This window comes from Eptesicus fuscus, chromosome 2 (assembly GCF_027574615.1).
Source record: "Eptesicus fuscus isolate TK198812 chromosome 2, DD_ASM_mEF_20220401, whole genome shotgun sequence".
Taxonomy (NCBI): Eukaryota; Metazoa; Chordata; class Mammalia; order Chiroptera; family Vespertilionidae; genus Eptesicus; species Eptesicus fuscus.
Window position 1 is genome coordinate 39242969 of NC_072474.1, and position 14452 is coordinate 39257420.

Consider the following 14452-nt stretch of genomic DNA (forward strand, 5'->3'; position numbering starts at 1 on the left):
GTATTCAAGTAAATAAAAAGTGGACCGCCAGAGGTCAGTGTGCTCTTCATGAAAGAGACACCACCTGGCCCCCACCCCTTAATAATTCATATTTCTTGTCTAGCATTTTCATTTGTGTGTTGGCCCCTCCTTCAGATCCTGAACCCAGCCATGCAGGTCGAAGCAATATTTGATGAGCTTTCTATGGAAAGCATAATGTTACTTTAAAATATGACAAACAGTCAAATATATAAGGCAAATCCTGTGCTCATTCTTTTTTTTTTTTATTGAGGTATTATATGTGTACATATCTTACCATTACCCCCCCACCCCACACCCACATATGCCCTCCCCCCCCAGAGTTTTGCGTCCATTGTTTATGCTTATATGCATGCATACAAGTCCTTTGTTTGATTTCATAACTCCCCCACCTCTCCCTAACTTTCCCCCTGTAATTTGAAAGTCTGTTTGATGCTTTACTGTCTCTGTATCTATCTTTTTGTTCATCACTTTATAATGTTCTTTACTATCCCTAAATGAGTGAGATCATGTGGTATTTTTCTTTCATTGACTGGCTTATTTCACTTAGCATAATGTTCTCCAATTCCATCCAGGTTGCTGCAAATGATGAGAATTCCTTCTTTTTTATGGCAGCATAGTATTCCATTGTGTAGATGTACCACAGTTTTCCGATCCAGTCATCTGCTGATGGGCACCTAGGCTGTTTCCAAATCTTAGCTATTGTAAATTGTGCTGCTATGAACATAGTGGTGCATATATCCTTTCTGATTGGTGTTTCTAGTTTCTTCGGATATATTCCCAGGAGTGGGATTACTGGGTCAAATGGGAGTTCCATTTTCAGTTTTTTGAGGAAACTCCATACTGTTCTCCACAGTGGCTGCACCAGTCTGCATTCCCACCAGCAGTGCACGAGGGTTCCTTTTTCTCCGCATCCTCGCCAACACTTGTCGTTTGTTGATTTGTTGATGATAGCCATTCTGACAGGTGTGAGATGGTACCTCATTGTTGTTTTGATTTGCATCTCTCGGATAATAAGTGACTTTGAACATGTTTTCATGTGTCTCTTGGCCTTCCTTCTGTCTTCTTTTGAAAATATTCTGTTTAGGTCTGTTGCCCATTTTTTTATTGGATCATTTATCTTCCTCTTATTAAGTTGCATAAGCTGCCTGTAGATGTTGGAGATTAAACCTTTATCAGTGATAGCATTTGCAAATATGTTCTCCCATGCAGTGGGCTTTCTTGTTGTTTTGTTGATTGTTTCTTTTGCTGTAAAAAAGCTTTTTATTTTGATGTAGTCCCATTTGTTAATTTTCTCTTTAGCTTCCATTGCCCTAGGGGCAGTGTCAGTGAAGAAGTTCTTTTGGCATATGTCTGAGATTTTGTTGCCTGTGGATTCCTCTAGTATTTTTATGGTTTCCCGTCTTATGTTTAAGTCCTGTATCCATTTTGAGTTTATTTTTGTGTATGGTGTAAGTTGGTGATCTAGTTTCATTTTTTTGCATGTATCTGTCCAGTTTTCCCAACACCATTTATTGAAGAGACTGTCTTGACTCCATTGTATGTTCATGCCTCCTTTGTCAAATATTAATTGAGCATAGTGGTTTGGGTCGATATCTGGGTTCTCTATTCTGTTTCATTGATCTATATGTCTGTTCTTGTGCCAGTACCAGGCTGTTTTGAGAATAGTGGCTTTGTAATACAGCTTGAAATCTGGTATTGAGATCCCACCTACTTTATTCTTCTTTCTCAGGATTGCTGTGGCTATTCGGGGTCTTTTTTTATTCCAGATGAATTTTTGGAGAGTTCTTTCTAGGTCTGTGAAATATGCTGTTGGTATTTTGATGGGGAGTGCATTGAATCTGTAGATTGCTTTGGGTAGTATGGACATTTTAATGATGTTGATTCTACCAATCCATGAACATGATATGTTCTTTCATCTGTTTACGTCTTCCTCTATCTCTTTTTTCAGTGTCCTGTAGTTTTCTGCGTATAGGTCTTTTACCTCCTTAGTTAAGTTTATTCCTAGGTATCTTAATTTTTTTGGTGCGATGTGCTCATTCTTTACGGCTTTTTCCTAAAAGAAGAAAATTCCTATCATCAATTAAACCTATATATATTAGACAATAGATATCAAGGTTTACATGGGTTGTTCAATAGTCAAAAAGTAGGGCTACAGTTGTGAGTACACAAAACAGTTTATTATTGAATTATTGTTTATTAATTATTTTCCATCTGAACAACTGTAACCCTACTTTTGCCCTACTCTGTATGTGTGTATATGCACGTAAAATACTTCAATAATATTTATTACCTGGGGTTCTGATTTGCTATGGATAGGGAGCTGCAGAGACTACTCTTTCAGCAATTTCTTGCCTTCTATTCTTTCTGCTTCATTGCTCATTTCCTTTCCTTGTTCCCTGGTGTTTTCATTTATGGGTAATTCAAAACCTTTTGGAGTTTACATGGCTCTGCTATTTTATCTCTGCAAATATTTAGCACACTGAACCAATCTTCATTGTTTTTCTTATATAGAAACTCAGAAAGAAAAGAAAAATAACAGAAAAAATCACTCTTTTGTGAGCGATTCCATTATTAGTTCAATCCATTGAATGTAGCGTATATGGCAGGTTGTACTTCAGATGTTTTTGTAGATAAAGACTTAGCTATTCTTGCCTTTCAGCAGGCCAAAAACAAATTAATGGATAAAAAAGATTGTAATCTTTCTGTCAATGCATGTAATTGTATCCACAAAATGATTAGTGCTGATAGTAAAAAAAAAAAAAAAAAGAGCAGACAATCACAAAGTTGTAATTTGTACTTGTACGAAGTTCTGCTTTTACAGAGCATAAAATTACTAGTGTGCCAAAGAACAGTCTTTTCCTGACAGAACTTGTTTCCTATATACTATTAATATTATTAAATTTAGCAGAATTTATTGGATAAATGTTTCAAACATTTGTACTAGTTACAATAAAGACCAATAACTGTGATAAAAGCAAATTGACTTTTTCTGTCCATATCTCCTTGACCTGTTTGTGAATTTGAAATTCTAGACTTGTGCTTCTTTTTAAAAACTTTCTTTCTTCAGTTTCTTGGTGCATTATTATTCCAATTCTCCTCATATTTTGGTGATACTTCCTGCTTTCTTTTCTTTCCTGGATCCTCTTTTATTTATATTCCCCTTCTTATTCTGTTTTTGATGCACTTGCATCTCTCCCTTGGTGAGTGCCTTTCTTCTCTTGATGTCAACTATCAAATTTTGGCCAGTCGAATCACTAATTAACTCTGGGGTCTTCCCACCATTTAATTTCTACATTTTCAACTGCTTTCAGGCATTTCTGCTGGGTTCAGAAGAACTGGTTAGTGGAGACATGGATGGACTCTTCCTCTACCACATCTCCCTGTTTCCAAGGCAATGTCTACCTGTGAGCAGACAGGAATTTTTTTATGGGGACACCTGATAGGTAATGGGATTCATAGTTTTTATAGGACAGTCCGTCAGCCAATCACATTTCTGTGCTTATTGTTATCCTCAACAAACAATCAAAGCCAAGATTTACACCTTTCAGCTAGACCAAGAAATTTTTATTCTTGATCTTCATGGATATGAAGTAAATCATAAAGTATTCATAGAGGAGGAAGTGACTTCAAGTACATATCATTTTTTTGTTATAAACATTTAAAGTGAGAATGTCTTCAAACTCTAGGTAATTACATATTGAAATGTTTGATAAGATATAGGCTAAGGGCAAATAACACAAAATACTAGCAAATAAGTGTTCTATGCATACAAGTGAAAAGATAAATAAAAGAACCATGTTTTTACATAGATTTTTTTTTTGTTCCCAGTTTCTGGTTCTGTGCCTGCTCCAATAGTTAGGTGTTGAGTAAAAGTTTAATGGATTGGATATTTTGAATGGAAAGGACTTAGTGAACTTTGTCCTATGGTACTTTTCAGATGCAATTTTAGACATCTTCATATGACTCACTGTAAGGCAGTCCATAATGAATGGATAAATGAAACAATTTTATTTACTTTAAAATTTATTTTAATTAATTTATTTTTTCATTGTTTAAAGTTTTACCTAAGTCTCCTTTGTTCCCAATTGACACCCCCCAAATGAAACAATTTTAAATGCGATAAGAATTTTCCACTTTTAGTAAGAAGCAATAAAGAATGAGTGCTTGATTTAGCTCATATAACTTATTGTTTCTCAGATTCCAAATAAATTGACATACTGCTTTCTATAGAAAACTCCACCAAATGTATTAGGATATTTCTTTCTTTTTTTATTCTGAGAAATATTGGCAATGTTTTTCTTTGCTTGGTTGTAATATGAGCCAGAACTCTCATCTAAAATTTACTCCTATGAGAAGAATCCACAGTGTTACAGAACTCAAAAAAAATTATAACATATGTGTGTTCCATATGAAGATTTTTGATTGTTGAAACCCAGTGGTTATTTCTAAGGAATGGAATTACAATGTGCTTTTTCTAATCTCTCAAGTATTTGATTTTTATTGGGGGGGGGGGGGAAGTAGTATTTATTACTTGTAAAGTTAAAACTACTGATGACATTTGTATGACAGCTTTGAATGTTTGAATGGTTGACACTGGTAGCACAGGTCTTAAATCTTTTTCAGCATAAATTGGAAGTTCCACTTGCTTTTTCTTTTTCTTCCTTCCCCTGAGTGAAAATATAGTTCAAGGTACCTCCTCACTACCACAGCTTTAGAGGCCTTTGAAGGGGGTTTCGAGGTGTTTCCATTAATTAACCAGATCTATGAGGCTCTCATCACTGAAGTTTATACATAACTTCTGCGTGTATAAATTCTTCTGCAGCCAAGCATGAAATTGTGGTTAGAGTACATCCCTTTTTAAACAACTGTGTATGCCTCCCGACACTTTCTTCAGTCTCTAAAATACAGTGCTTCCTCAGGAACTATTTCTCAAATTGAATTGAATCCATGATTCAAAGGTTTTGTTTTACATGGTAGGGGTGGTCAAAATTTCATGATTGTGTTATTATTGTTAAGAGATCTTAATAATTTTTTCCTTTGGAATTGTTATAATTATACATGGTAGTGCTTTCAGGGTGTGCCAGCCTATAGAAGTTTAGGAGTTAGCAGATGTGTCCCATGGAAAGCCTGTGGACTTCCTGCTCATTTATCATTGTTAATGAATAGAGTTGTCTCCTGGGCTTGTGAGTGTCTGAAGTGGCCATGCTCTCTCTGGAGTTTTGCAGACTTTATATTCTGCCTTGGTGGATGTTTGGTGCTCACATTTATATTTCTTTTTTTAAAAAAAATATATTTTATTGATTTTTTACAGAGAGGAAGAGAGAGGGATAGAGAGTTAGAAACATCGATGAGAGAGAAACATCGATCAGCTGCCTCTTGCACACCCCCCACTGGGGATGTGCCCGCAACCAAGGTACATGCCCTTGACCGGAATCGAACCTGGGACCTCTCAGTCCGCAGGCTGACGCTCTATCCACTGAGCCAAACCGGTTTCGGCAACATTTATATTTCTTATATTTTGGGAGAAATCCCAAGAAAGCTCTGAAAATACTTCTGGTCAAATAATAAATTACTTTACCTACAGTGCGTATTTTCCCCCATTTTATTTTATTTTATTTTTTCCATTGCCACCCCCCCCTCCATTCCCTCTTCCACCTCTACCCAATCCCTCCCTCCATCACCACATTGTTGACTTTTGCTTGCAGTTGACCTCTTAAAGGCGTATTCAGGGACTGAGTAGTTTTAATTACAGAATTGGGCAGGAAATGATTTTAAGATCACTCAGATTCTTCCATGTAATAATTTTAAAATTTCTATTGCAAAATTTTTGGACGGTATATCTAGATGCATTCATCAGACCTTATATTACATAACTATTTTGGAAGTTTAAAATATTTTCCTCTAATATTATCAATTAGAACAAAAAAATGTTCTTGCCTATTTCTTGAATGCCAGTATTTCCAGCATTTTATTCTTAGCCATGCTAAACCATTGGCCATCTCACCTACTACTTAACTTAAAAAGTTCCTACTTTTTGTGCTTAAGGGCCCATTTTCTTGATCCCTGGGACTTTGCCCAGTCCTTGGATCCATCCTCTTCTCTCTTTCTTTCCACCAGGTTGAATTCTGTGACTTTCCAGAATTACTCTCGCATCAACATCCTTGATTCCTGTGCATGCCCATTCCTCCTCTACTTACAAAATCCTAATCCTGTACTGTGGCCACAATCTGCTTTATCTGCTCCCAAATCCAGGCAGGGGAACCTATCAAGAATAACCACATAAACTTGGACATGACCATTACAAAAATATGGTCCCCAAATTGACCAATCATTGTAACTTTTTAAACATCTTTTTAACATCACTTTTTAACATCTTTTCCCAACCTTTCCAATGAATGATTTAAACATTTGTTATTTGTTACTTGTCTCACCTGATCTGTTCAACTTTTCCTCCTGACAGCTAATGACCTCTTGATTTATTGAGAAAACTGCCTTCACAACTCTGTTGCAAACTCTTTTTATAATGTTTCCTTCTACCTGTAGGCTATCTATAGCCAGACCATTCTTAAAAACATTTTCCTTGAAGTCAGAAGATGTATTCATCCCCCCTGTTCTTTGATTTCATAATCTCCCCATTTTGCTGGACTTTAGTCCACATTTCAGGGCTATATCCACCTTCTACTCATCCTTTCTAATGGTTCCTCCTCATTGGCATATAGTGATGCTCTAATCTCTCCCATTCTAATAAAAAGTTCCTTAACTTGGGGTCTCTCTAGTTATTATTAATTTTTCTTCTCAGTTTTCTCTTTCAAACTTTATGAAAGAGTAATTTTCACTTTAATTTTTCAATTCTCTGCAATGTAATTTCACCTTTACTATATTAAAACTTCTTTTACTAAGGTAACATATATATTTTAATTTTCCAAACTCTATTAGTTTTCATCCTTGTATTACTAGAGTGGGTTCTGGACATAAAGAGATATTATGTAATTCTTGAATTGCTTTGACTTATAGTGAGATTTTATTTTATGCTAGAAAATTCACAACAATTTAAATATCTCTGTCTACAATTTGATGTTCTGACTTATAGTTGCATAGATACAAAATAACAAAAAAATCTTCAACAAAACTACAAAACTAAAAATCCAGGAAAACTGCCATTTTTGAAAGGAAGAGTAATGAAGAAATGTAATGCCTTTATTCCATTTGGAAATAGTGATTTGGTTTAAGGAGTTCAGAGACTCTTTAAATGCATCAAGGTTTTTATTTCTCTTCCCACTCCTTATCTTTTTTCCTTGAATATTTATAGTTCACCTACACCTATGTCATATATGGGTTATCATAGTTATGGACAAGATAATTCTTTGGCCTGAAATATTTGGTAGTGTTCTTATCTTTGAGAAAATGAGAAAGGCTAGTTACCTGAGCAAAATTCTATACTGTAGATGGCTTCATAGGAATGACAATAATTATCACTCATATCTATAAAATCTCTCCTTATCCTGCTAATCTTTTGATATCTATTTAAAATTACAAATATTTGGAGTTTTTATTTAACACCATATTTTGTTTTTATACTGTCTCCTCTATGTACGTAACATGAATGGCAGTTAAATAAAGTTCCCTTACTGTATAAACATCCTTTGAGGATGATGCTTTCATAAGCTTTTTTTTTTTAATTTAAAAATGTTTTCTAAGTATTTATATTATTCATGGATTTATTTTCATTATTTCACTGTTTAAAATAAAGTTTTTAAGCTTCTATTATTGCTTATATTTCTTCAGAAACAAGGAAAAAATGGTCTCTCTACTTTCACACTAAATTCATGACTGACATGTTTGTCCTGAGATTAAAAAAATAAGTAAGCCCAGCACCATGGAACTTTCTACCCGGGTGCTGCACCACAGCGCAGAGGCCTGTTGCCCCTGATTTCAAGGTGTGAGGAAAGATTGGTGTCTTCATCCCTGGGGAGCAGGGTGTGCTGCCAGCAAAGGGCAGCTTGCTCTGTTAAACCAGTGTGCAAAGAAAGAGTGCCATTGCCTTTGCACACTACAATCTGAAAATAATCAGGAAGCACCACTTTACAGTAAAGCAGAATTTATTTTAAAGATATTTATGGAGAAAAATATAAATGTAGCTATTTATATTACTGAAGAACAATGAAATAAATAAAGGTCATTTTTATTAGAAACTGAGATCAAAATTGTTTTTAATATCCATTAACTGGTAATAAAAAGTTGTATATGTACATGTGCAAGTAGTTTGATGTTCATATGAAAAGTGAAAATAAGTACATCAGCGATTGCTTTTTTGCAGTAGTTCATTGTCTAATGATGGTCTACGGTTGAACTGGCTTAAAAGTAAACACAGGTTTGAATGTGTATTAATACATGTGGACTGGCTTAATTAACTCTAGTTCAAAACAATCACATTGCTTCAGGCCAACAAAGAGCTTTTTTATTTATTATAATGTACAATAATCAGTATAAGTCTATGGTTTTAGTCATTATTATTCTTTTATGCTTCATGCATTAACATTATTCAATAGAGCAATATTATGAAAAGTAAAATTACTAATATATATTTTTTGTTCTTGCAGGTCAAAGTGAATTCAGTATTTTTTGCATCAAATATGTTTTTATTGATTTATTTATCTATTTATTAAATACTTATTGACTACCTATTCTGGGGCAGATTCAGTGAGATGTCAGAGCAATAGAAATTCAAGATAGAATTCTTCTCAAGATAAAAAATGTTAATTTGGGACTGTGGATTCCTTTTTTTTTTTTTTTTTAATGTTACACACAACTATACAGCCTGAGTTTTTCCTGAGGAATTAGGACTTAATTTATACTCCTTCCAATGGAAAAGAAACCAAACTTTTCCAAACTTTTCTACTTAGAAAAGAAAAAATTTGTTATTGAAATGATAGAAGACAGTGTAAATAAGAATCCAGTTATGTTGCTGTTATGTTTATGAATTTTAGCTGTTGAGCCCACAAAACTCTATTTTTGAAATTATTGTAAAGTTATAATAATAATTCAGCTATAAGCCTAAATAGTTAAATATTCTAATATTTTATATATTATAAACATTTAAAATATTTCTTAGTTTCAAGTGAGTTTAAACAGAGAGCTTTCTTCTCATGATAAAGTAATTTAACTTTAAATAAATGCTAAAGTAGATTATGAAACATAAAAAAAACCACAAAACCTAAATTATTTTAGAATGTTAGATTTGTTTGTTAAGGGAAATTGTGTCATCACCACTATTTCACAACTATTTTTTTAAAGAATTTTAGTATCTCCTTAATTGGAAAAATGTAAATTCTTCCTACAGAGACTGTATTTGAAATACGTGAACATTCATATCTACTAACTACTTCTGAGCTGGTACTCAAGTCTTTTTGTGAAAAAGAAAAACAAAACAAAAATCCCATATCACATTTTATCATAATAAAGGTATTAATGCTATCATGATTATTTACTTCTTTTTTGGCTTTAAATATCATCAAGTAATATCATTGTCTTAAAATGTATTACAGAGGCAAACACATGTTATTTGGCTATCTCACCGATGCCAACGTTTCCTTTCATCCTGGGAGTGGGTTGGGAAGAGCGTGGGGAGACAAAGTAGTGTTAGGAGAATACAGGCTCGCTCTTTCTTAGAAGTGGGGGTATTATTTTATGAATCCAATTTCATATCTCTCTTGCCATCTGTCACTAGATAGAAGAGATATAGGACAGTGGCAAACTCATGTTAAAAAGGCTGTCTTGGGATAACAAAGAGAAAAGTTAATGGACGTGGATTTATAAATTATTAATGATTTTTCTTGTCATTTCTTGAAAAATGAAAGCTATGCACGCTGCCTCTCTCCCCAAACAGATTGCGTTTTATTCCTTTGCAGTTTGTCCATCAGCCTTCACTCTGACAACATAATCCAGAACTAATCCAGAGCATTCAGTTTTCCTTGTTGGCTCTCAGGCAGCCTGCTTAGACAAATCCTGCTACCTGTCAGGCCTCCTGTGGGTGCCAAACCGGCTGCCAGGTTAACCTCTGGGGAAGCAGGAAGACCTGCTGATTTAACCCCAACTTCCCTTCCCGTAATCCACAGTAAACAGGGAAGATGTGAACAGGCTAACTGGTTTAATCAGGCCTGGGTCCCTTAAAATCTGTTTCATGCTCAGCTTTAAGAACTCAGGTTATACACATCCCTATGTAAAATCGCATGGCAGTTCCTCCAAAATGTGAGCCTAAAGAAGCAGATGGATCAGATACACTGGAAGGTATTAATCTTCTAACGTAGTCTGTGAAAATATGTACCCCACTGCACTGAGCCACATCATTGCATATAAAACACTTCCTCATTGTCAGGATGAGGTCAAACTGATATAGGGGCAAAAAAGGGAGGTTATTATAAAGAGTCACACTTTGCTAATTTCTAATATGCTTGCTGTAATATATCTTCTCTTTATCCTTACCACCCCCAATGCATGTATATGCACACACGTTAATTCTTGCTGCATGCCAGTGAATTTGAATATTGTTTACAGATTGGTCTCAAATGATTCAATATGAGCAAATAACTAGACAAAGTTTTCAAATGAGTAAATATAAATTAATGCTGCATGGCATTTAAATGACTCACATGAAGTTGGTCAATGGAGCACACTGAAGTAAAAAGCCTAAAAAATACTCACTCTTTATTCAAAAAGAGCAATAACATATCGCCTTCTTCTTGTTGGAATTCAAGGCACAACAGTCAGTCTGCTCCTGCAGCATCAACCATCCACAGCAGAAAACAAAACAAAACTTCATAAACACAGCTTCCAAGGCATCTTAAAAGTTCCACTAAGTTTAGCCTTCTGAGAAATGTAATAACACGTGACTCAGCTCTTTCAATAGTAGGAAGGTAAGTATCCAGGTTAATAGAGGAAGGAAGCATAGACCAGTCCCTGAGGAGAGAAGTAGAACTCTACCCCAAACAAGTGGTTGGAATCTGTACTCTAACGAAGTTCTTCAGTTTTCCTCCATGTAATTGCAGGCATTTCTTTAAGAGCAAGGAGCACAAGGTTTACCCCCGCCCTATTTATTCCCTCCCACAGTACAGAAGATGACAGATGAGGAAGGTTCATTATGCAAAATAAACACCCAGATAATGGTTTAATGAAGTGTGAGTGCACTTGTGCACATATAAACAGGCTCACATGCACTCACACACACCGCTTGGTTTCTGACCAATTTTGAAATTAAAATTTTTATTCCTATCTAATCATTGTAATGATAGATGATGTATTTTTAGTATAAATAATTATATCTTAAAATTTTTGTAAATAGAAATGAACACCCACATTTGGTTTTTGAACACCTAATCGTTTTTAAAAACAATTTTTTTTTTACTTTTTATTCTATTCAACAGGTAATAAATATTTGTATTTAGTTGAAAATTGACTTTCAGTTTTTTTTTAATCAAATGTTTTTTGCTTCATTTTTGTTAGCCTCTTTTTCAGTCACAAGAATCAGTCTGCTCCTGCAGCATCCATCTTTTCATGGTCCATGTTTTTTTTTTTTTTTCTTTTCTTTTTCTTCTTTACATTTCTATTTGTTTTATTGGTGGTAAAGTTTACGAGTGTGTCAGACAGTAATTTATCATGAAGCAGCTGACTTTACTAGTTAAGGTGTGAATAGGGATTAATTGTCAAACAACACTATGGAATATGAGATAAAGCTTGTTTTAAAAGCAGACCAAACCTTGTGTGTTCTGTTTGATAACGAGGCAGTTATTGAACTGAAATTTGGAAATAAAATTTGAAATCAGAAAGACAAGATACATTGAAAAATGTGGCCATGAGTAAAAATCTTTAGTCTTCCATAAAAATACATTAATCACTATTTAAAATGTGTTTGCAAGACAACTTATTACAGCACTGCCTCTACATTTTATGATAAAATACACTGGGGCCACGTTCATGAGATTGAGGGATGATGCTAACTGTGTCCTTCACTAGGAGCCAGAGGCCAAGGAATAAGGATTTGGGTAAAGGGGGGTGAGTGGACAGGGTAGGGTTATAGGAAAGCTGGCTAATCTGGGCTGCAGCTCTGAGGGGTAGAGAAAGTGACATAAAATAGAGGATGGAGCAAACCTTTTGGGAGAAAAGGAACTTAAAGAATGTAAGTAAGTGAGAAGGGAAATAGAGAACAAAAAAGAGCCAAGAAAGAAGTCTGTGGCAAGAAGTTTATAGAGGGACATACCATATATGAACTGAAATAATCATAGAACTTTTAGAAAATAATGTTACTTGGTAATGCAAACACTGTGCCACATTTAAATCATTAAACAGCATGTGTCACTAGGGATTTTAAAGACACATACATGCAGTACACAAGAAATATTCTTGAAGAGTTATACCAAGGCACACAGGTTAAGAGCATGAACTACAGAGCTGGGCTGGCCAGGTGGAACTCAGCGTCACCACCACTAGCTGGGTAACCAGGGAGACACTTACTTTCTGTGCTTCATTCTCCTCTTCCCTAAAATGGGGGTTAATGTTAATGTTGCTGTTCAGATTTATTTAAAATAATATATGTGTAGTGCTTCAATTGGGGTTTGGCATAGAGAAGGAGCTCGATGCATTTTAGCCATTACTCCTGAGTACAAATGTACTTAAACTTTCGGTGTGAGAAACGCTTTAGTCAGGAATCATAGGTTGGTATTTTGTTAATGAAATATTGAGTTGTTTAAGATTCATATTAGATGGAATATGTAGAATCTCTATATGAGAATCTTATCCAGAGCTTTAGAGCTTTAGAAAAGAGCTCTGATCCTTTGAGATACTGAGTAAATTGATTTAAAAACACTCATACACTACTTTGACCTGAGATTTTTCAGGGCTTAAGTTGACCTACTTTTTGTTTGTATTTGACTTATTTACTCAGTGAAAAGCACACTATTTTCAGGATGGTTGTAAGAAAAGTGCCAGGATGTATTGTTAAAGCTATATATTAAATGGAAATATAAAAAAATCTATAGTCAACACTGAGAGATGCAGCTTTACGGATTTCCGTCTGGTTTTTATGATATAAGGCAACTTCAGCTTGAGCAGTCATGCTGTTTAGGATACACTGACTGCTATACAATTGATCAATATATTGTAAACAAATGCTGAAAATGTTTGTTCATATTTGATCATCTTCCTCTCTAAAGTACCAGCTGTAAGACACTATCTTGTTATTGATCATTGTCTTATCAGCTCTGCACATTATGGTATGTTTGTAGTTGGAACATAATCTAAACAGCACTGGCCTAATTCATTGACCTTTGAAATCTGGGTCTAAATGGCAGTAACACAAGAAGACTGATCACACTCACAGAGGTCTTTACGTGGTCTTGCTGTCTAGTGAAATTTGAAAGGACCACAGCCTAGAAAGTAAACTAGATAGTACCATTTATCGGAGGAAAAAAGGATGTTGAAATTGATGGATGATGATAGAATTTTAACTTTGAATTTTGAATTCAATATTTCTTCAGAAAAGAATTATATTCATTTATTTGAACTATTATGAGGAGACCAAACTCAGAATTTTGCCTCCCCTTTCAGCCCAGGGTACAATGGGATGGCCCTAGAATGGTCTGGATAAAGTATAGTTGATTTTAATTTGGGATAAAATATCTCAAAAAATTAAACTTTTTGTGGTGTGAGGTTCTTAAAACAAAAATTTGTCTAATTCTTGGAATATAATAGTGCACACACATAAATCTTTTTGCTAAATGAATTCTACATTCATATTTTAAAATATAAAAATAATCACAAATTAAAAACAAAAGGAAAGTCTCAATCCCAAGTAGAACCAATGAACTAATGGTAACTTAATGAACAGATTTCTACATCCTATATCAACCCCCAGCAGGTGGACACATATCCTCCAATTTGACTTTTTTTTTAATGATATCATACAGTATTGATATGCAACAGATGTTTTAAATGTATCCTAACATGATTACTATCATTACATGAGTATTCTTTTGTATAAATGTATCAACATATATTCAATCAGTCCCCTTTTAAAGCATAAGATTGTTTTCAAGTTTTCACTATTTTGAACATTTGGATGCATAATATCTTTACATCATTTCACACTTAATATTTTCTTAGGATAAATTCTTAGGGATGAAATGAATAGTTTAGAATATTATCTACTTTGGAGCTTCAATATATATAAACTTTTTAATAGAGTGTGTAATTTTAAATACATGCAATATATTTTATATATACTTATTCTTTACATGTAATTTATAGCTTCCATATCCATTACATTATTTTTCATTCTTTTTGTTGTTTTTAATTTGATGAAGAAAGAGATATCTTATTTTAATTTGCACCTTTTTTACTATGAGAGTAAATGACTTTTCAAGTTTGTTACTTTTTCTGA

General features: G+C 34.3%; 1 long non-coding RNA gene across 1 annotated transcript in view; it reads left to right on the forward strand.

Annotated features, from left to right (window-relative positions):
- The window catches only part of LOC114234674 (uncharacterized), an 88064-nt gene that overhangs the window by 41585 nt on the left and 32027 nt on the right, over positions 1-14452 (forward strand). The gene's annotated exons all lie outside the window — the stretch shown is intronic.